The following is a 22,585-nucleotide window of genomic DNA, read 5'->3' as shown; positions in this document are numbered from 1 at the left end:
TCAATGCTCCATTTGTGTCCTCCACTGCACTTAACCCTACCACGGCTCCTTCCTTATTTAGGCAGCACTTGACAGTCTTTATCTGAACAATTCAGAGTGAGTGAACTGAAAGGCATTGCAGATGGCCTTGCTGGCTATCACTCACAGCAGAGCTAATGCTTTCTTACTGATAAAATATAATTAAATGACCTATCCCCAGCAACTATTTTTAAAATTACTACAAACACAATTAAAACACTGTGATGCAGTTAATTTGTAACATAAGTAATTTAGTAAAATTAACAGGATTAAAAGGGGGAGCATTGACCAACTTTATGGGAAAACTGCCCAATTGTAAGGTTCAAGGCATCAGTGACTCTAAAATCAGCGATGACAAAACTTCATTTTACTGTCCAATAATAAGGGTTCTTGTTTAAAAAAGCACACTATTCTCATCTTCAAGTAGATGTAACTGCTAGTATATTTTTTTCAGAATTACTTCTTTTCCACAAAGCTTACAGAAGCCTTAAATACTTCCCATAATCATGTCAGCTGCAGGTTAAACCTGTGCATACATAGATACAGACAAGTCTGTATTGCAAGTATACAGCTGTAATATATATGAATATATTATAAAAATATATTATAATATATATATTGTCATATATATGAATATATTATACAGCTGTAATGTAGCCATATTCACACAAACATGTATGTTCCTTCACAAACTGTCATAGTCTGTAGTCTAAAAACCGACCTTTTTCAGTATGAAGCCACTTTTTCAGTATGACTCCAGCCGCAACGAAACTGAAAGATATCCTGATGTTCATGGCAGCAGTGTCAGTGTTTACTTCTGTAAAACAAGCAAGAAGGTATTACAAGACCAGTAGGAGAATCCAGCATTTTAGTATCATTTTTCTTTTTAAACGGAAGCTTGTATATTTCTCATTTTGTAGAGGTCACGATTTTGAAGTTCATCTAGCAAAGTCATTCACCACTATGTAGCTCTGCAATCAGGCAAAGACACAAGGAATGTGTGCTCTTAAAAGCAACTCTTTAAAGAATTTTAAGTACGTGTGCCCACACACAGTGTCCAGAGTTTTGTTTTTATTTAAAAACACACATTTCCTTAGAAAAAGAAACAGTTAAAAGATGAGAAAAAATACAGCATTTGATATAGTTAAGGTCTAAAAATTTGAAAAATTAAGTATTAAGAACAAAGGCAGGAACTGCTTTCAGCTTAAACCAAGAGACAGAAGTCTTCATACATAATAGTACAGAAAGCTTCAAGACTTTCCATTCCACTCTCAAATATAAGTTCCTAAATTTCAGGTTTGAACTTTCAGCATTGCTAAATTTCCAATTAAAACCCAGAAGTCTAGTTTGCATAGGTGAGAATTACCTGTCATATATGCCAACTGCTCTTGGAGTCCAGGATGCTTAATCCTGGTGGAAACCAATGGTTTGGTCTTATGAGTATTCACAGTAATAGGTCGGTTTTGAAGATTATGGCTACAGCAAATATATTCCTGAACAACAGACTCATGCATGATTTTAAAGACCACATGGTAAGGAGACAGAGTACCTACAAAAGTGTCAGACAGAAATGCAGCACTAAAGCTGCACTTTGGGATTTTTGTGATAGTATTGCCAATACTATATGCTTTCAATGCAGTTAACTCCTTTTCCTTCCTACAATTATTAACATTGTTTTTGGTGGACACATTGAAAAATATTTAAGAGCATATCAAAAATTATTAGTAGCTGCAAAGCTTGTTGAACATAGGGAAATCTTTTGCTATTTTTTGCACTGGAAACAAATATGGTCAAAATAACAACAAAGCTGTTAGTGTTTTGGGGCAAAAGGGAAGTGTTTGGCTTTTTAACATGCTTTTAACATTATATCTGGTGGGTTTTCAGTGGCTGGACAGACCAAAACTTATATATTAATTCTGGTTTTCCTGCAATAGCTTCTGCATAATCAAAATCTGCAAGATCGCTTTTGGTTAGCTGTGAAGTGATCAGGCAGTTGGACTACACAGTCACTGCAAGTCCCTTGCAACAGAACTATTCCATTCCATTCTGTTTTATCCTATCATCTGTAACAGCTTTGATACCATTCATTTTCTCTCATTTTTGCATGATCAGGGTCAGGCAGAACCAAGCATTCAAATACCCTGTGCCCCAAGTAACTTCCATAATACAAGCATTAGAAAGCTGCTATAACTCATCAAATTATATTAAAGAAAACCATAATACTATGCACAAAGGGAGTAAGGGAAAAAAATCACAACTAACCATACACAAGTTCTTTAAAATTCAACTTTTCACATAACCAATGCAGCAAGATACTATATGACACAGAAACTTGTCCCACTTTTTTTCCCTCTCCTCAAAACGCTGAATACCATCAGAAAACATCTGCTGAGCAATAAAGCAAGCCTGCAAACTTAATACATCCAGATATAATTCAGGGAAGAATTTGTTAGGACCACTTAAGAGTTGCATGGTTTAGAAGTGCACTGTGATTCAATTAGCAGCCTGCAAGTCATGAAGAATTATAGAAAGGCTTGGGAGGGAAGGGACTTTAAAGATAATCCAGTTCCAACCCCCCTGCCATGGGCAAAGGTGCCACCCACTACATCAGACTGCTCAGGGCCCTGTCCAACCCAGCCTTGTGAAGTGACCAGGCATGGGAAAGAAGCTTTAGCTACTTCTATGGGAAGCAATAAATAATCTAGAATCAGCAGGAATGTTTGGCATTGCAAATGTGCATGTACATTTCCAATATTTCTAAAATTACTATAAACATCCTAAATCTAATCTGAATAAAGACCTAGTTAAAATGCCAAGCTTTTACATCCCCAAAACAATTATGAACTATGTTGTAGTAAAGATTACTTTTCACCTACAAAATCTGCAATTTTACCAAAACCTTCAAACTGACACTTCTGAATAATTTTCCACTATATATAATGTAATGATCCATAATCTTTTGTTCCGGCATGAAACATCACAGATTAAGCAAAATCCAATTGCACAGAATTTTAAGAAAACACTGTAATGGAGGGCTAAGCTGTGTATCCACAGTACTTATATGCACACAGGGGATGGCAAAATTAGAATTTATTATTGCTTTGCAGATACCTTAAAATGTGTACAAATGGGTTCTTCAGGGAAGCACTCAACATGAACTAACTCAAATTTTGTAAGAAAATGCTGCGTAGCTCCACATTTCTACTTCCACACACCTGCAGGGAGATTTCACATCTTAGTTCAAATTTAGCCTATACTGTTTACAGAAGCCCTGTACCTGCAATACACAACCTTTGCTTATGCTATGAAAGGAGATATTTTGGTCTCCCAGCACTTTTGTGTCCCAGCACATGACAATTCCATGTGTCAGTGTACTATTTCTTGTCACAGAACATCACTCAAGCACTTGATGTAAACACATATCTGCTGAGGAGGCAGAAGAGGAAGAAACGTGGGGCATAAATGAGCCCAAATCCCCCTGAGTGCAAGTTGGCCCAGAGTGTGAATAGTTCAGGTGCACAGCTGGGCAGATTTCCCACTTTGATCACACAAGGCTGAGTCCACATCTGGCCAGAGCCCCACCCTGTCCCTTTATCAGTCTTTCAAGAAATATATTTGGGAATTGTTAGCCTGGAAAGTTAAAAAAACTTCATCTTGTTTTGGCCCTGATACACATAACTTAGCAGTGATTCTCAGCCGTGTCCCTGAACAAACAATACCTCTGGAATTCTTGGGCATAACCCCTAAAAGCCTTCTGATATACTCAATATCTATATGTACTGCTGGGCTGAAAGGACTAGTCGACCACTTCACAGAACAGCAGAACCTATGTTTGTCCTGGTAAAGATACCAAAAACCTCACAAAGTCAAACTTATTTAATGCAGAGTTCCTTCTGGGGTACTTGAACATAGGCTGCAAACTAAGGACCAAGGTGTCTCAGCTGAAAATCTGCACAGCACTACACTGAGATGTATGTATATTATGTATATACTCCCTTCAATTCTGGACTGAAAAAAACAGAGGTAAAGATAGTGCTTTAGCTATCCTGTTTCCAGTCAGTTAAAAATCAACCCACAGAAATCCCTGAAATTAAAATGTTATTTTCTGTTCTTACTGGACACACACTGACATCACCAAAATAACTGCAATTAATTCAACACAACACAGATGGTGATGCCTTTTCAAAAAGCACACAAGGCATTTTTAAGTGCTGAGTCTCAATCACTTCTCTTTTCTAGAAATACTCAGACTGGAAGTTCCTAGCAGCCCTGCACAAGGAAGTTCATAGTAAGGCTATCAGCACCACAATCAAAACCAGAAAAATGCAAGGAATCCCAGCCTGCCAGTTTTAACCTCCCTGAACATGAATTTCTCTAGTTAATGTGAATTGGTATTTCAAGAGATTACTCTATTTAGAGAAAAAACTTAGCCATGAGTTTGTGTCTATCAGATCACTATCACTGCACTCATCATCAGCATGTCAGAATCTGCAAATACAACACGGCTCTAAGCTAGGATTTTCATTCAATAAAAGTTATTTTATTCAATGTTTTGGTAATGCAGAGAGTGACAATGATATTTTTAAGGACAAATACAAATGAGATGTCAGAATTCTGATTTCTGAATCCCAGAAAACCTAATGAATTTTCAATGTCTAATAGATGCAGAAAGAGACATTTTTTGTAAACTCACACTCTCAGACATTGTCTAGCCTAATGGGATTATGATATCATAGGATTTCAGATGTCTGTATGTAGACAACTAGTTTCTGATAATAATACCCAATCTAATCTAGATACCAGAAGCCATGCAACCTCAGTTAATAAACTCTTTCCCACACAACTCATTATCCTGAGAAAATAATTCATTCAGAAGAGAGAGTATTTATCAGGGCACAGGATTGTTCCATATAGATTTAGCCTTACAGGGATGAGGAACAATATATTAAAATAAACCAAAATAAGCCATTAAAATTGCCCCAAAACCTCCACTTCATTTTTATACCAATATTTGTAATTGCTTACTATGTTTACACAATACTTTTTAAGCCTCAAAACAGTATTTTCTAGGTGGGATACACAGTTCTATCTATATTTTCCTAGTTTCTAATTTGTCAAGAAATTAAATCCTCAACAATTAAGGAATCTGATCTTTCCACTCCCTCAATATTTGCAGTTTAACCAGAAGCCTGAAAATCTATCCCTCCTACAGCTCCTTTTGCAAGCTGATGGATCAGGAGCTGAGATGCCACATGTGACTGCACTGTTTAATCCACTCCACCCGACTGCTGTGGCATTTCCCTTTCTTGTCATAAAGCCCCTGTCCCCTTACTCAAGAGTTCACCTAGGCATGGCAGTCCAGCAGAGCTAACAGCTCTGAGGCACAGCAGATGAGCTCTTCAGCACTCCCAGCTCTTACAGTGCAGTACAGCAATGAATAGTCAGGATATTTTTTCCCTTTACCTACAGAATGCAGAGCCCCAAAGCTCTTGTGTGCTGAACACACCCACAGCTGGTGCCCTGTAACCAGAGAGGGGCAATACACACCCCAGCTTTCTTCCCTCTGCTCTGCAACTTGTGGCTCAGATTTCCTAAGGCTCTTCTACAGATGATGGCTACAAAACAAACTCATCAGCTGACTGTGTGAGGTGTGCATAAAAGCAAAATCACGTTCAGCAGAAGAGGGAGTTACAGCTTTTCTCTTAATGCAGAAAAGTTTGGATAAAAGATCAAAGTTCTCCAAAGACAAAATTTCCATTTTATCCAAAATTAAATCCTTTGAAAGAAAGATACAGGAATATATAAAATTTGGAAATTCTATTTTTCTACAATTTTTCTATGTTTCTCCTCCAGCTAAAATCATTAATAATTGTAGGTGAAAGGTATGAAGTCAGTAATAAACAAGTTCCATTCTGCCCAATAAATCCTAAAAAGCTAAGTATATCTCCTCCTATGACTATACATTCATATACAGTTTACTGTAATCTGAAATAATAGAAAACATGCATTTATACAGGTTCTTAGTCATAGACTGGGCATGTTTGCTTGCCAGGAATTTTTCTTGTGGCATTACACTGAATTCAACTGCCTGAACTGACACAATCTCCTGGAGCAGGAAGTGAAAAGTCCACATTTCCTATACATTTAATTTTCAACCCATAACCCACTTAATGAATGCATTTTTCTAGAAACTAAAGCCACAGTGGTACTTGTATGTGAGTTTTTACTTCTTCATATTTCTGTACTTGCATTTTACTAGTCCTGATACTGTAACTCTCTGAACAAAATTTAACCAAACATCTTTAAAAAACCTTTACAACTTCACTATTCTTGAATACTTCATGTTACTGTGATTCTCAGATAAGTTAAATTTGCATCAAATTGCTAGGGACAGCTTACTCCAGTACAAAACCAACCTTCTTCATTGACAGTTATTTAAAATAACAGCCTCAAAATTTCAGAAGAGTGTTCAGAAAACCCCCCAAAAGATGACCCCAGACAGGCTAGGATGAGAAAAGAAATTTAATGAATGCTTTTGAGTTAATGAAAGTCACTTGTTAAATGATGAAAAATGTATTTAAGTAACTTCATTTTTTTAAAAAAGATAAGTAATTTTAAGTCATAAACAATTGATGCAGAAGCTATATTTTGAAGTAACTCCAGACACTAAAAGCCAAAACAAACTTTACTTATGCAAAAGATACAACACTTTTATTGTGCTTAGAATTACTGATTCTTAAATCTCATTTGGAAGGGAAAAAAAAAATTCCCTTTTTTTTTCCTACTTTGTGAATTGTGCCCATCATAAGCTTTTAACAAGAACACAAGTTACACATACTTTGTGTCCAGGAGCATTTAAATCTGGATTTTCCAGTCAAGCTTCTCTTTCAGCCTACTGTTCCAGGCATGATAGGTTAAGACAATGATACACAAGAGGTGTATCATGAATTTAGCACTGAGCTCCAAAACAAAGCATATAATAGATGAAATCCACATGCAGAAAAGATCCAAAGTTTTCAAGACGGAGTTTATAATGACTAATGGATAGCTCATTCTTCCCAAAGAAACTGCTGTCAAAATAGTCTGCTTGAATAGAGGGAATATTAATTTTTAAGTGCTTATAGTAGGCTACAATGGATTAGGAAATAAAACTGCTAATAACCCTATGTTGAAAAGAACCTTTTAACAGAGAACCCTGTAGTATGGAGTCTCAGCCTAATCCTGTAATTGTGTTCCTGGCTGTAATTGAGGAGAGCAACTTACAAGTTCCTAAGCATTGACTACAATGTTGGAGAAAATACACTAAAAATACAATAGCTGGCAATTTTAAGTTACAAGAATGTTAGATCCTTATGTACAGTCTGTTTAACAATGATACACACAAGTTTCCATGACAACAGTGACAAGATGATAAAAACACCTTCCATCATTCCCTGAGGAATACTTTTCTGCTTATATCACTGATGAAGTGGCAAGTACCTAATTTAGAAATGCCAGCTTGCATTTGGTAATGTATTTTTATATTCAAAGAAATGCAGATCATCATTTTAAAGGATTTAATTAAATATCTGAACCACATTAAAATTATATATTATCTGATTTTTTTTTAGTCTTTCAAACAAGTTACATCAAACTTATCTTCTACTTTACTTAGGGTCTCTAGTTTAACTGCAAAATTTCAGCTAAAAAATTTTTTACCCCTGGGGAAATCTCTTTTGCTTGAATCAAATAAAAGCTGATCTAGCACTTTCCAAAGTGCTAGGTTTAGCAGAAGAATGTCTTATTTTTAAATTGGCTTAATTTTGCTCCCCCATTTACAAAAAAAAAAAAAAAAAAAATTACATAAAGCAATTATGTTTAATCAGTTACTTAATTTGCTTTCACATTAGAACATTATCTTATTTCTTGTCTGAACTGTTTTTTTCAAACCAGTAGTGGACATAAAACTGAAATTTCTTGCCTCAACTACTTTTTAGTCACTCCTGTGACCTGGTTACCAAGCAATTCCAATGACAACAGTGGAATCTAAACTTGGGAGTTATCTCAACACAGGTACTTCTAGGTGAACATACCTCTTAATCTATTAAGAACATTCATGATACTTATTAAAATGTCAGTTCTCATATTTTACTGCAGGAAAAAGAGTTCCTATAAATAAATAATAGGAACTATTATTCTCATCTAAGATGCACTTCACATAACACAGTATATCTAAGTTACCACTTAAAAAAGCACACTGAACTACAATTCTTCAGATTTAAGAAGGCTGATGACTGCACTATGTGAAACCCTACAGTAAGCACCTCTGAGAGGAGAAAAGCAAAAGAAATTATATAGCAATGTTTTGTACACTACAAATTATCCAGAAATTCCATCTTTGGATGATTGCTTGTTGCTGTTAATAACATTAAAGAGCAATAAATATTTTTAACTCATACAGCTTCCTGTGGATAACATTTAAAGACTTTTATAAATAGAGGGATAAAGTTTTTGATTGAATATACAGGCACAGAGCAAGCCAAGTTCTCTCCTTACCCTCAGGCATTTGAAGACTAGGCTGGAGTCAGGCCTAAGTAAGAACAGCCATGGATAAGTAAGCCTGACCAAAAATCCTGCTCCTGATCATGCTGCTGATTCATGGCCAATTGACAATCATGGCATGGACAGAGGTCTGAGAGGCGCAGCAGACTTGATTTGGAGAACTGTCTCAAGTCTCCTCTGAACATCTGGAATTTTGTGAAGAGGAGGATAAATAGCTACTGGAGTGGGACAGTGTGAAGAGGATAAATAGCTACTGGAGCTCCTTGCTATACACCTGAAGATATATGATGGTTCCAGCATTCTGTTTTACAAGGTGAGTACAGGGAGTCATGAGGCAAAGCAGCATCTCCACAGTAAGAATGGAAGCTTGCAATCAATCAAGATTTCTTGACTCCCAGCCCCACAGTTTTAATGCTGATACCATGGAGTTTCTCAACAGGATTTTTCCTGGCTCTTTTTCAGTGACATTTCTGTTAAGTCATTTCCAGCGTAAACTAACTCTTAACTCAAAATACTTTACTCACAGTGCTGAAGATTGGGGGATTTTTCTAGAACATCTTTCTATTTGTTAAAAAAAATCTAGTGCTAACATAGCCTAAAAAATAAGAAAGGAAAAAGTGGGAGGAGATCAGAACACAGAGTCTTTCTTTAATTTAGGACCTTAAACTAAATCACAATTAGTAAGTGATTGGGTTAATGTGCAGAATAGAGTTAGAATTAGAGCATAGTTACTTGTTATGCAAATTAATTTCAATGTCTGTTCAGTTATCAGGAGTAAATATTCTGCAAGAAAAAAGCAAGATAACCTTGCTGAAATTTTGCATATAAAAAGAGAGAGAGAAAATACCACGTCCTTTCCTGGTCATCTGATGTCTAAATTAAAGTTACATGAAGACTTTTTAATGTTGAATTTAAAATAATAGGTGATATTAAAAAGTTATTTTCAGGTCTAGTTGGGTAGATTTCCATTTAAATTTTTGTAAATATTTATTCATTTTTTTATATACAAAAACCATCGCCAGAGAATTAAATTATGTCAGGGCCTAAGGCCTAGCTTTGAAGAGCTTTTAGTCTTTTTATCTCTTTGAGGATCTCATGGGAAGTCTAAGCCTGCTTTCAGCACAAAAACCTCCAAAGCCTGAGGCTGCCTCTGGAAGAATTATATTTGCCTTAAGGTCTGTGGTAAATGTATTTTGGCAGCTTTCCTCTACAGCTAAAGAAATTTCCCAATCTCATCAGGAAAGGGTAAGCAATAATGATAATCTGTAATACAAACCTGCAAACCCCGGGGCGGCGGGTGCCTAATCTGACATCCACGGACGCTATTCCACAGCCCCAGAAGGAACGACACATTTCACTCACTTTCCACAATTTTAAACCATCTCTTTGCTAGAGGAAGATGCTGCTATAATATGTTCCATGTAGACATTCAAAATATGCCAGACTCAGCTTCTGCAAGCTTATCTTTAAATCCTAGGACATTAACATCCAGTAGTGCACAGTACTTGACTAATGCTACCCACAGGGATTTTTTAACGTGTCAGAAATTCCTACAGCTAAAAATCAAGCTGATGTAAAAAACATGTATCAGGGCACAAGTCATGCTAATCTCATGTTGGTTGTAAAGCTAATAATGGGTTTAATCTCATTGTTTCACCATCATTAAACATACCAACAGCCTTTGGAGCAGCAGACAGAGCTGAGACAGACAGCCCTAGAGTGTGACAACCACAGGAAACCCTTCTCTGGCCCATGAACCCTCTGTTCTCATCTACACCAGGGTACAGCTTCAGCAAAATGCCCTTCAGTTCAAAACCAGGACTTTCACAATGATGTAAAAAGTCTGGTGAGCCAGACCCTGCAGCTTTTCTCAACATTATTTGGTAATATCATCACGATATCGAGGCAGATGGAGATAAGATATATCAGACTAGCAGCATTTAAAGTCTAATGACGAGATTAAAATCTGAAAAGTGTATGCCAAATGCTCATGAACTTTGATAGATTTTTTTTTTAAATACAAGTTTCTATTTTTGAAATTAAAAGTTTTTTATTGTTGTTAAGTCACTTTCAAAAAGGCCTATAAATTGTCAGACATGAAATTGTTAAAGATCTTAAAACAGAGAATAAATAATTACCATTTTGTCCAGACCAAGTCTAGAGAAGTGATACTCCAATTTCTGGGAATCAACTTTTAAGAAGCTTAGAGTCGCTTCAAGGACAGAATTCCTTCATCTTAGAAGTTTTTAAAAATTGTTAAACAAGAAAACATATATAAGTCAATCATAGAAAACACTTCAGTATTTTAAGTCTTTACCTACGAATAATGACCCTGAATGATACATTCTCTGTTTCATCTTGAGACAAACAAAATATTAAGATTTAACTTCATAAACTTGAATTAGATTTTCCTTTGAGGGCCTGCTTCTATCTGCATCTTAACTGCAAAATCATTATCTTTATCATCTTTTAATTAAAAGATGTACAGATACAAATTAGGCAAGCAGGCAGATTTCGTTCACGTGTAGAAATCTAAGTGAACTTGTGCATTGTCCAACTTAATCACTTCTCTTACATAAAAGTCTATCAGTCTTTGCTACTTGCTCTCAGTGGAAAAGCATTGAACTTCCCTTGTTACATCTGCTGTAAAATGATTTTCAAACAATGTAGGGGTATGGACATTCCTCATGGATTTTCTGTCCATTAAATTATAATTCATTCTGCTGGAGAGTCAAACTAATGATACTTTTATTCACTAGTCATTCCTTGTATTCTAGCCACAAAAGAAGAGAGTGTTTAAAAATAAACATGCTCCATGTTCTATAAAAAACCAACAGCCATCATTTTCTTCCAGTGTAGTTAGTCATTATCTTTCCATCAATAAGGACAACACAGCTAATCCCTAAGGGTCCAGTTCTACCAAACCAGAATTATGGTTAACAGCAAATACATGAGAAATTCTCTGCCATACACAATTCTCATGTGGGAAAAGAGTAGAAAATATTATAGGCTCTCAGCACTCACTGGATAACTATTCCCAAGCAATGTAAAACAGCATAATTGGCATCTCTTTTTCCAGATCTGTATTTTAGTCAAAATTATGGATATTTACCTGTACAATGCAAAGACATTGCTAAAATTACAGTTTAGCACATATTTTTTACTCAGTCTAACACCACCTGACTTCTTTTAAAGACTATGCTAAATTGAAGTTTACTACTTTCAATAATTCATTACAAAATAATCTTATGTAAGAAAAACAGATCTGTTTATCAACATGTCCATTTCATGCAAGCCCTGACACAACTCACTCACAGATTCAATAGCTTATATGTATTGATTACCAAGGCAATCATTATAGGTATTCTAGAATTAAAAATGGGTTTGCTTGGAGCTGGGAAGAGCTGGGAAAACAGACTAAAGTTAGCAGAACTTTAAAATCAATTTGGTATAAACAGAGTATCCGATCATTAAGCAAATTTCAGTCTAGATCTAAAATCCAGGTTTCCTTCTTTTACAAGATGTGCTATCCACAGTATAGTTTTGTTTATTACACTTTGAGTCGCAGATTGTACTCTGCCAAAAAAACAAATTTACTCATTGGTATGTAAAAAAATATTCATATATTCTCTATTCATGGGAACAAATAATTTGGAATGGAACAATTTTCCTCTATAAGCTACTATAGACTGAAATATGCATTTTTCTTGATTCAAATCTAAACAGAAGATGACAAAAGGTTTTCACACATCTGCTCATTATGAAAGAGAAAGTATCATGTTTGAGTCAAATTATGCCAAATATTGTCTGCCAGTATTTACGATTCATAAAGATGCAGAAATCTCTTCTATGTCACCCACTGGAAAAATCTAAGACCAGCTAATGTCCTGGTTTTAATCAGACATCTCTGTGGTTTTCCACACAGTTTCTTAGTTTCCCATCACCTCATTTCAGGACACCTAAATGTCCTGATCTTTCATTTAACAAATACAAAACAAAGTATTTTTTACTTTTAAATAAATAAGAAGGTTTTGTTCAAAACATATCAGCCCCAGAGACTTTGTCCTGCATTTTGCTAGGCAGTCCAGTGCAATATCTGTTCAGAATGATGGACTGTGTTTGGAATCAAGAGAAAAATGGAGTGAGAATTGACATTGGTAAAGTTCTTTTGTTCTGAGTGAGTATTAATGACTTCTGCTGAGTCTTTCATTAAAAATTACTTCAGAATCCTATGCTATTGGAAAAAATGCTCCGCTTGGAGAGATAAACTTTTTATTGCTAAATTTGAAGCTGGCAACGGCTAGAACTATGCACATTTTTAAAGCACATCCTTATCTTCTGGATAAGTCTTTCAAATGGAAAGCTTGAATCTCATGCCTTCCATGCCTCAGCTTGTGATTTTGAAAAAAGTCTCTTTGCATATCTACTCCTAAACTCAATTAGAAAAAAAAAATCTCACATTTTAAGACAATAATGATAGAGGATGGCAAACAAAATAATGCATTAAAAGAATAAATGCACAGATACAAAAACCTAAAATATTTTGTAGCCAGGGGCAGTCCTCAGCTCAGCCATACACACTTTTGTCAATCATTTTAGACATATTACTGCAGAAATTTTTCTTTAAATTAATTTTTAGCCATATTGTTATATTCCTTTCCACTGATTTCTTTTAATTCCCAAATTCAACTGCAATGACAGACTTTTCCTCTCAGGTGAAATTGCTTGTTAAAAGATGTGTTCACATAGGGAATGTATTTTCTGTATAGACGTTAATTCCTTTCAGTACTCTATCTGCCTGAGCTCCATATTTTTTCCAGATACAAAAACATTTTTGTGGGGAAGTGGGAAAAAGGATGTTTATTTTTCCTACAGATAGCTGTAGCCACATGATTTCCTCCATACCACTGTGGCTTCTCATTCTTTTTTCCAACATCTATTCACCAGTGACACTTGGCTGCACAAAGTCCCCACTATCATTTCAAATTTATGGAAGAAACAAACAGAAGAAAAAGCTGGCAGCACAGAACATTCATTCTTCTTCCAAAATCTAAAGCTGAACACATTTGTGAAAATAAGGCACTGTTGGATACTTTCAATAGCATGGTCTTGTATTTGCATGGTGCAGTTAAAAATGTTTTTTATTTAAATCCTACAGCCAGATTTCATTTACTGAGGACTGCTGCCACAGTGTGTGCTCTGCACAGGACGTGGTATGAAAGCAGTTCAAGATGTCAGAGTGACTGTAACGCTTGCTCTGCCTCTGCCCTCCCATCCTGCCTCCAATCTACAGATACACTAAACCACTCTCAGTTCCTCCTGGCCAGAACAAATGAACCTCAAGATTGACCCTTCCCTTCCCCAGGTCTGCTTAGTCTGACCATAGCTGATGGCCCTGCTGTACCAGCCCATTCTCGGGCATTACTGCAGCTCCACACAACCATTCTGAGACACTTTTGATAAGACCACCCACACAGAAAACACACTGTGTCCCACAACACCGCAAATCAGAGCTGGCCTGACACATCACCACAGGGACATCAGCAGCATGCTGCCTACACTAGTGTGGGGCTTCTATGGCAAGGAGATGAAGAGGGTGAAGAGGAAGAATGGTCAGCTCGCACTAAACTACCAAGATGAAGACAATCACACTGAAAACTGCAAAATAATGTTCCAGTGCTCCCACAGTCTAATCTCATGTCAGTTCCTGCATTATCCACATTCCTCTCCTGCTTCTATCCTCCTTCCAGAGGTGCCACATGTGCAAGTCACCTTAAAACTCTGCTGCAGCACACTCTCTCTGGGCACGTGAGTTTACACTTCAAGCTTTACAATTTCTTGATATACCAAATATTCTCCAGTGCAAAGCCAACCAGGGTAGTTCAATTCTACTGTTTTCTGGTCCATGGCCATTTTCAGATTGGCCCTACCAAGCAGGTGCTGGCACACAGTAAGACAACCTGTCCTACAATGAATGTATATAGCCATGACCAGAGCAGGTTACTTTACAAAAAGCATACTCCGTGAAACTCAATTAAACTCAAACTTTTCTATGTCATAAGAGCCAACATATTAAGATAGATATGAAGCAGTGAATGCTCATTTTCAAGTTAAATCTGCAAATAATTGTAAGTACACAAAAACCAGATGAGTTTGATCTGGAGATCGCAGCTTGCCGCTCCTCAGATAAGAGCTCTACTTTCAGAACCAAATAAAAACCTTTTCACAAAAGCAGTGTAAAAAGAAAATACACTTCTCCAGAAAATTTACAGAGAAGGTCTAGGTCAGCTTTCAAATCAGTCCATGTAAAATGACAAAATCAATAATAAGAATTAAGAAAAAGCAGGCTTCTGGTAAGGAGTCAGAGGAAAAATTATGGGGCCAAGCAGGAAGTTTATGGCAGATACTTTTGATGGACCAAGATGAGCCACGATTTGTTGGAAGCTGGAATGAACTTCATGTTTCAGACTTCCAACTGAAGATCAGTCCTGGATACACAATCATGGGGTGGAAAGACAAGAGCTGCACACTGACAATACAGCAGTTAGCTTATTAAAAATATTAAAATATTATACATAAAAACATCTGAATGGGATTTAGAACTACATCACCACACATATGGTCTTTTCTGAGGATGCCAAGACAAACTGAAATTTGGCATTTCCTACCTAACCTTACAAATGTATGTCATATGTCAGTGTATTCACAGTAACATTTTCTCTACTATTTTGTATGTAATTTTCTAGTTTATTTTCCCAAAAGCTAAGAAAGCAGGAATTCCTGTACTGATACTCACATGGCCTCCACCCAGGTTGCAGCATTTAAATCCATCACACAGATCTCTGCCACCTGAGCTGACTAACTAAGAACAGACTTTCATGTCCTTTGCCACACATCTCAGTCTGCTAGTCTTACCAGGCTCAAAATAGCCCCCTGCCAAAGTTAACAGTAATGTTATACCTTTCCCAAAACACTAATGGTTCTTTACAAACTGATAGTTCCAATCTCCTTCCCCAGGAGGTCCTTTCCTCCATTCTCACTGAAAAATAGCTAGTTCTAACTTCAGCGCTCCTCTTTTTTACATTTCTTCAATCCTCTACCATTTCCCACAGTTTGTTTTCTGTCTCCTCTACACAGGAATCACCTGCAAGCAGTAGACTGTTGAAGAATTCATGGTACAGAAGGGAGAAATTCCCTATTCCTCTTCCAGATATTTCAGCTAGTCCAATATGCAGAGGTCCAACATCCAGCAGAAAATGTGGAGGAAATTCTGAGTACCTGTTAGATAGCAAATTATAGCCATGCTATATTCCTAAAGCAAATTAGACACAGAGCAACAGAAAAACACTCATTCATCATATAAATCCTCCTCCTCTCTTACTTAATTTCTTTTCTAACAACAATAGCAAATGCAGCTGACAAAACTAATTATGTTATTCCAAAAAAATAGGTAATTTATTAAAACATAAGCAAAGTTATATATATGTTTTCCTTTGCTTTGAAAGAGTTGTTCCAGGATGACAACTGGCATGGACATTTTAAGTTCCACGCAGCAGTCTGACAAAAGCAAACATTTAGAATAGCAATATTTGGCAAACAATGCAACAGACAGCTTCATCAGCAAAACATGTGCCTCTGAATTCATCTTTGAACTCCCTGGCAAGTACTGTTGAAAAGTTGCTGTAATAGCTGGAGAAACTCTCTATACAAAGAAAGAAGAGAGAGTTATCAGTAATGGAATCAGCTAACTGTAGTAAAACTAGACTGAAGATGAGAAATTACAATCTACCAGTTACTTTTGACATGGAATTGGTACACAGCCACCACTACTGAAGAGATATACTGTTTTCATCTTTATTCACAGACTCACAGAATATTCTGAGTTGGAAGGGACCCAAAAGGATCACCAAAATACTCCTGGTCCTACACAGGACCAGCCCCAAGAGTCACACCATGTGCCCGGCAGCATTGTTCAAACACTTCTTGAACTCTGTAAGGCTGGTGCTGTGACCACTTCACTGGGGAGCTGCTCCAGTGCCCATGCACTCCCTGGAGGAAGAACCATTTCCAATATCCAATCTAAACCTTTCCTGACACAACCTCAGGCCATTTCCTCAGGTCCTGTCACTGGTCACCACAGAGAAGAGATCAGTGCCTGATCCTCCTCTTCCACTCATGAGGAAGTGCAGACTGCCATGAGATCTCCCCTCAGTCTCCTCCAGGCTGAACAGACCAAATTACCTCAGTCACTCCTCACACAGCTTCCCCTCAATGCCCTTCACCATCCTCGTGGCCCTCCTTGGGACACTCTCTAACAGCATAATGTCTTTCTCGTACTGTGGGGCCCAAAACTGCACACAATATTCAAGGTTGTAGTATTGTTGATTTTAGAAGTGACCTTGCCCATCATTGTTCTGAACAAACACACTAAACAAGTTTTATTACTTTACATACATTCAAACAAACAAATAAATTTAGTATTTGTCTTCAGTTCTCACTGAGTTACAGACATGATGACTCGAATCCATTCCTATCCAAACCAGTATAACCAACAGTAAAACATGTTAGTTAGGATGACTGCTGTTCCCAATGGAAATGAAATCTTGGCAAGTACTGTGACTTCATTCAAGATCTTTCAGTAAATCATATGAAATCTTGGAGAGAATACAGGTAAACCCTTTTATCACTGGGCAGAACAAGAAAGACTGACACTGAGATTTAGGGGTATTTCATTTATCACACTATAAACAGAAAAGAACCCCAAAAGGTACCTTCACTTCTTAACAACATGCTTGCTCTCAGTTTAAATCAAGAGGATAATATTGTATTTCTGGACACATTTGGTGCTTCCTGGGTACATCCTATTACAATGCACAAATGCAGCATTAGAACAGAAATAGACCAGAATTAGTTTAATCTAATTCTAATCCAAGAGCTCTTTTATTTCTTGTTCCAGCCCTCTTTCTCTACTTCCTCTCTGAATCTTCCATTAAATACTCTCTTTTTTCTCTCTGTCCATTAAAAAAAAAAAAAAATCAAGTGCAAAAGTTACTAATCAAGAATGTCACCAGACCACCACAGTGTCTGTGGATATGCTTCATCTTCCTACTCTGGCACTCCTGTTTCTCCAATGATGTTTACATTCTTAACTGATATCATATATCTGGCTGAATTCTAAACCATGCTTCCAGATTTTACTGGAGCACAGATGAGTGGTCCTGATCTGTGATTAGGTCTCCACTGGGCTAAGAGCTGCCAAAACTTCCCTCTCCCAAACAGCTTATATTCTAAATACAAGCTGATGCCAATGTTTATCAAATCCTGAACTCCACTCTATTCTCAGCTCTGTAATTGTTTTGCACAACTTGGATTCTTCTAAGAATAAACATGAAAGTGCAATAATTCATTTACAGTTTTATAGTTTTCCTTGTCATAGGATGCCAACTCCTCTTAGATGTGAACAGCAGCTTCTGTTTCATATAGAATTTTTCTCTTATCTAGGAAGATTATGAGTTGTATAAGATAACAGAAAATTCCATGGGACAAGCAAAAATATCTGAGTCTTTGAACATGGGACTGCACATCCTCCTCCCCAACTGTATCTTTTCTGGCCAATATTATATTAAATTCAGTTACAGGTCTATTCAGAATATCCCAGAGCATGAAGTCCACCTGTGTGCCTATCATTTTGAGATCCTTTTTTATCCTTACTCTGCTATGGATTTGAAACAAATTTTTTCCCCACTTACTCTCCTTTTACACTTCTAAATTTTTGTTAAGTCCATGAAAAGAGAAAAAAAAAAATAGAAAAATCCCAGAGGAACAAATCTCATTGTGGGCTGACTACTTTTTCAGCATTTCAGTGGTGTTCTTGAAAAAAAAAAACACAGGGCAAGAAAAGGATACTCTGGACATACCAACATCAGAATAAATCTCATGTCTCTGCTGACATTTTTTTAAACATTTTTCCATACTAGCAGGGGCATATGAAACCAATTCCAATTCCTTCCTTCCTAATTTTACCCTACATTTTCTGCCCCCATGAAGTATATATAGAACTCATTCTCCCAACTCAAACAGAGCAATGTCCCAAAAGTTGAAATTTAAAATTAACATCTGTAAACTGCAGGTCTCAAAAGTACTGTTTAATTTCAGAAACAATCAAATCAGCAGTTCTGGAACACGCACAAGCAGGAGGTGCAGTTTATCAATATCCCACAGAACAGACTATACATAAGTAGCACACATTGCCCAAAAAGCAACTGAGTCCTTCCCCTTTATAATGGAACCTGCTTTAAGGTTTCTCTGAGAAAAACAAATCTGGACTGTGTACAATATTCACTACTGCACACTGATAACCAGAACTCTGCATTGATCACTGTAATTTCTTTAAGTTATAATGCAAGATTACATTCCCCTCTAGGCATCTCTCTAAGGGAACAGAGCCATTGGTAATGACATTTTCCACAGAAATGCCAACTGATGCCAAAATGACTCTGAGTAAGTCACTGCAGGCTGCCCAACTCCACTGAAAGGTCAACACTGAGAAAGATTTTATTCGTAGTTCAAAAGACTAGGAAAACATGGTCAACACAAACACTATCAAAAAAAGCTAATAAAAAATATATTTTGAGGGCTTCATGTTTGAATTGGTATAGATGCACCTCAAAGTAATTGCTTTTCTTGCACTGTGCTGTTAAAGCTTTTCAAAACTCTACCAGAGCAATAGGAACTGCTCTAAATGTAGGCTCAGGAAACAGACACCATAGACATTGCAAAGATGCACTAATAAAACTAAATACTGATGTGGGGGCTGTTCTACTAGCTACTGAAACATCAGCTGGAAATGTAAATTATATCACTACATTTTCTCAGTCTTCTGTCAATGTACCTAACTGGGGAGAAAAACACTATGACTCCTTAGAACTGAAGAAACAGCACCAGAAGCCTCAGAGCCCCAGACAAAGCTGTGCAAAACTGGAGTTATGACTGAAAGTTTGTATCAACAACTTAGGAGTTAACTGATTTTTTTCACCAGCCCCAGAAAAGACAAGGTTTGATTTCCCACTGTCTTTTGTTGTTCAGACATACAACCCCTGCCAGCTGTGACATTGGTTCTCCAAAGGTCTCTACACCACCCCCACACTTTTGGATCTACCCCAGCCTTTCCTATATCCTACCCACAACATAAGCAACTACAGACAGGGCTGTGCCAGACACCTTTCTCAGGCTGATCCAGCAAAAAAAAAAAAAATTCTACTTATCCTGAAAAAAATTATGAACACAGAATATTCAGATTTGCAGTTAAAATTAAAAAGAAAACAGTCCTAAAATCATGAATTTTCAGCCAAGAGACCACTGTGAAATTTAGCCTATGAAAACTCATAAATTTCATGCAGTAATTCCTACATCACCGTATATAGTACAAACACATAAATACATTTTTCTGTAATTACATCTGAAATTAAAAAGCCTTAATCTTTCTTTATTTTGTTATCATTTAATAAATTTTGACCTGGCAGTGGCACAGACCACAGCATTGCTAGACAGACTACTAGGGTTGAGGAATTTATATTCATTCTGTCTATTTCAATTACTACAGAGTTTTTCCTTGGGGGAAGAAGAAGAGAAATTTACTTCATGTGGCATGGTCCTCATATTTTCCGGCAATCTCAATCTATTTCCATTCATTTTCCAGTATTTACTTTGCAAAAAAAAGAAAATTCATAAAGAGGAAACTGAACTTATGGCTCTAATTCTGCTTGGAATTCTGTGTAACAAGTTTTTACATCCCTAGGGATTTCCATCACTGTCAGTAGAGCAGTCTACACATATATTTTTATATAAAAGGGTATGCATCAGCAGAGATCAAATTACCTTTAATTACTACTTAACTGTAATCATATCAACAAGTATGGAGCAAAAGTACAGCCCAAGCATCTTTGGAGTAACTTAATACATGTAACTAATTAGCTCTGTCTTTAGAAAGTGACAAAATATCATTTTCTCATAAGAATCATTAGACTTTTGCATTAAAAAAAACTGGAAAGTATGAAAACAGTCTCTACAGCTACAGTCCTGCAATGAGCTCAGTGCAGGTCAGGATCTGCCTTTATTCAAAGTACAGGCAAAATCATGCACCCTTATGAATTTCCTCACAGGAGCAATGCTAAACACCGTGATCAAAATTGTACACAATAGGAGATGATAAATACAATCTACCTGTCTAATTTGAAGGGAAAAATACATGTCTCTAAGTGGTATTCACTAGAAATTGTCTTTATTATTTTGAACAACCCAGAGATTGCCCCATGCAGAAGAAACAGATCTGATTTAAACCTCATGAGAGACTCATATTCTACTTATTTAAATAACTAACAGGTTATACATGATTCACAAAATAATGACTTGCATTTTGCAACAGCTATGCACAAAACAGCCTGGGTACCAAGCAGCAGGGACTTCAGAGTCATGTTCTGACTTGTGCAGAAAATAAAAGCCCAGTGTCCATTTCTGATCCCAGCTCACAAGAAACAAATTACCCCACTCACTACCATGTGGAATTTAACCCATTTTTAATCATCTTTATGAGAGAATGTTTTACATTATGGACAAAATGCAATGGATGTCTCAATGTTCACCACTGATTCTATAAAAACATTGTCTTTATTGCTTTCAAAGGGAAAATTTATATCCCTGTGAGCAATTAAATTAGTAACAGAGGGTCAACATTGGCATCTATTGTCGTTGCAACAATCATAAACACAATAAGCATCTCAGCAGACTCTTAAACCACTTCCTCTCTCTACTTGGAGTACATTTTAATTGCACAAATTCAATACTTATGCACCAATTTATTTTGAATGCTAATCTTTTGAAAATCAGAGTTAGTACTACAAAAACTGCATTTGATGAAAAAGTAATTTGCATGAAAAATGCCAAAAGGCATATATGAAATGGTATTTCATATACCAAAACAAAATTACAAAGCCTCTTCAAATGAACTGCATCCATTATCTATATAAAACCAGACTATAATAGGACAATTTTTCTCTGTAGCAAAAGGCACTTAAATGGCAGCATAACTTTCATTTAAGAAGTTTAATACAGTTTCAGTATTATCTCATATATTGGCTTTGAGCTGACCAATTAAGCTCTAAAATTTTTCTCATGTTTTTTATTATAACTAAAAATTTTTCTCATGTTTTTTATTTGGCACTAAAACCAAGTGCAAAAAGGAACTAAATTAATATAGTCTTTGGCAAACATTTTTTTACATTTTCACTTTTAACAATTAAAATATAGAAAAACATTTGGCCTCTATGTCTGCCTCTTATATCTCCTTTATTTTCACCATTCATGACCAAGGGGGAAAAAAGAGAGATGCTTTTGCCTAAATTTTACCTTTTCCTTATAACTCCAGTTTTAAAAACTGAGGTAGAAAAATGGAAGTGGTTTCCCCAAGCAGAATGGAGAATCCATGTCCATTCCAATACAAGTGAATAAAGGCACGGGACTGATGTGACACAAGGTAACATTTTTACATCCTTCTTAACTTTTCTAGCAACTTTAAGTCATTAAGTAATCCACAAATATTTTCCTTTTTTTTACTTATCAAACTTGGAATTGTTTTGAAAATGCACTTACACCTTTAAAGCCCTTTGAAAACCTTAATGACTTTGCTATAGAGGAGAATTTTCTCCTGAGTGCCCTAGCTCTGCTCTCCCATATCCCAGACTCTGTTGTCCAAAGATGGAAATCAGATACCTGTACAGCTCTATACACCCTGCAGCCATGAGAAGCAGTTCACTGATGTGCTGATCATCTCCCCTACAAAGCAGGGGCTTGGATGCCATAAAGCCTTTTGATGTTGCAGAAATGTCCAAAACTGAAAGTCTTACTTCAAAGTTCTCTTGGTGTACTGAAAAACTCCAGTTTCATGCCGGAGGCAGATTTTTACCTGCAAGAAAAGGCAGAAGAAAGGCCACTAGAAAATTCTTATGGATCCATAGCCCCTACAAGCAGG

General features: G+C 36.6%; 1 protein-coding gene across 4 annotated transcripts in view; it reads right to left on the bottom strand.

Annotated features, from left to right (window-relative positions):
- Positions 1 to 22,585, bottom strand: part of NEBL (nebulette) — a 249,483-nt gene that overhangs the window by 91,535 nt on the left and 135,363 nt on the right. Inside the window, exons 8-9 of one of the 4 annotated variants that reach the window (XM_050971276.1) lie at positions 22,327 to 22,519; positions 740 to 835 (exon numbers count right to left, since the gene is read on the bottom strand). The exons of 1 other annotated variant lie outside the window; for it this stretch is intronic. The gene's annotated coding sequence lies outside the window, so the exon portion shown is untranslated. Of the gene's footprint in view, positions 1 to 739; positions 836 to 1,384; positions 1,407 to 22,326; positions 22,520 to 22,585 lie in introns of those variants that run through there. 2 more of the 4 variants (XM_050971278.1, XM_050971277.1) reach the window with 2 other exon arrangements.

This window comes from Serinus canaria, chromosome 2 (genome assembly GCF_022539315.1).
Source record: "Serinus canaria isolate serCan28SL12 chromosome 2, serCan2020, whole genome shotgun sequence".
Classification (NCBI taxonomy): Eukaryota; Metazoa; Chordata; class Aves; order Passeriformes; family Fringillidae; genus Serinus; species Serinus canaria.
This window is presented reverse-complemented; position numbering and strand designations above follow the sequence as displayed.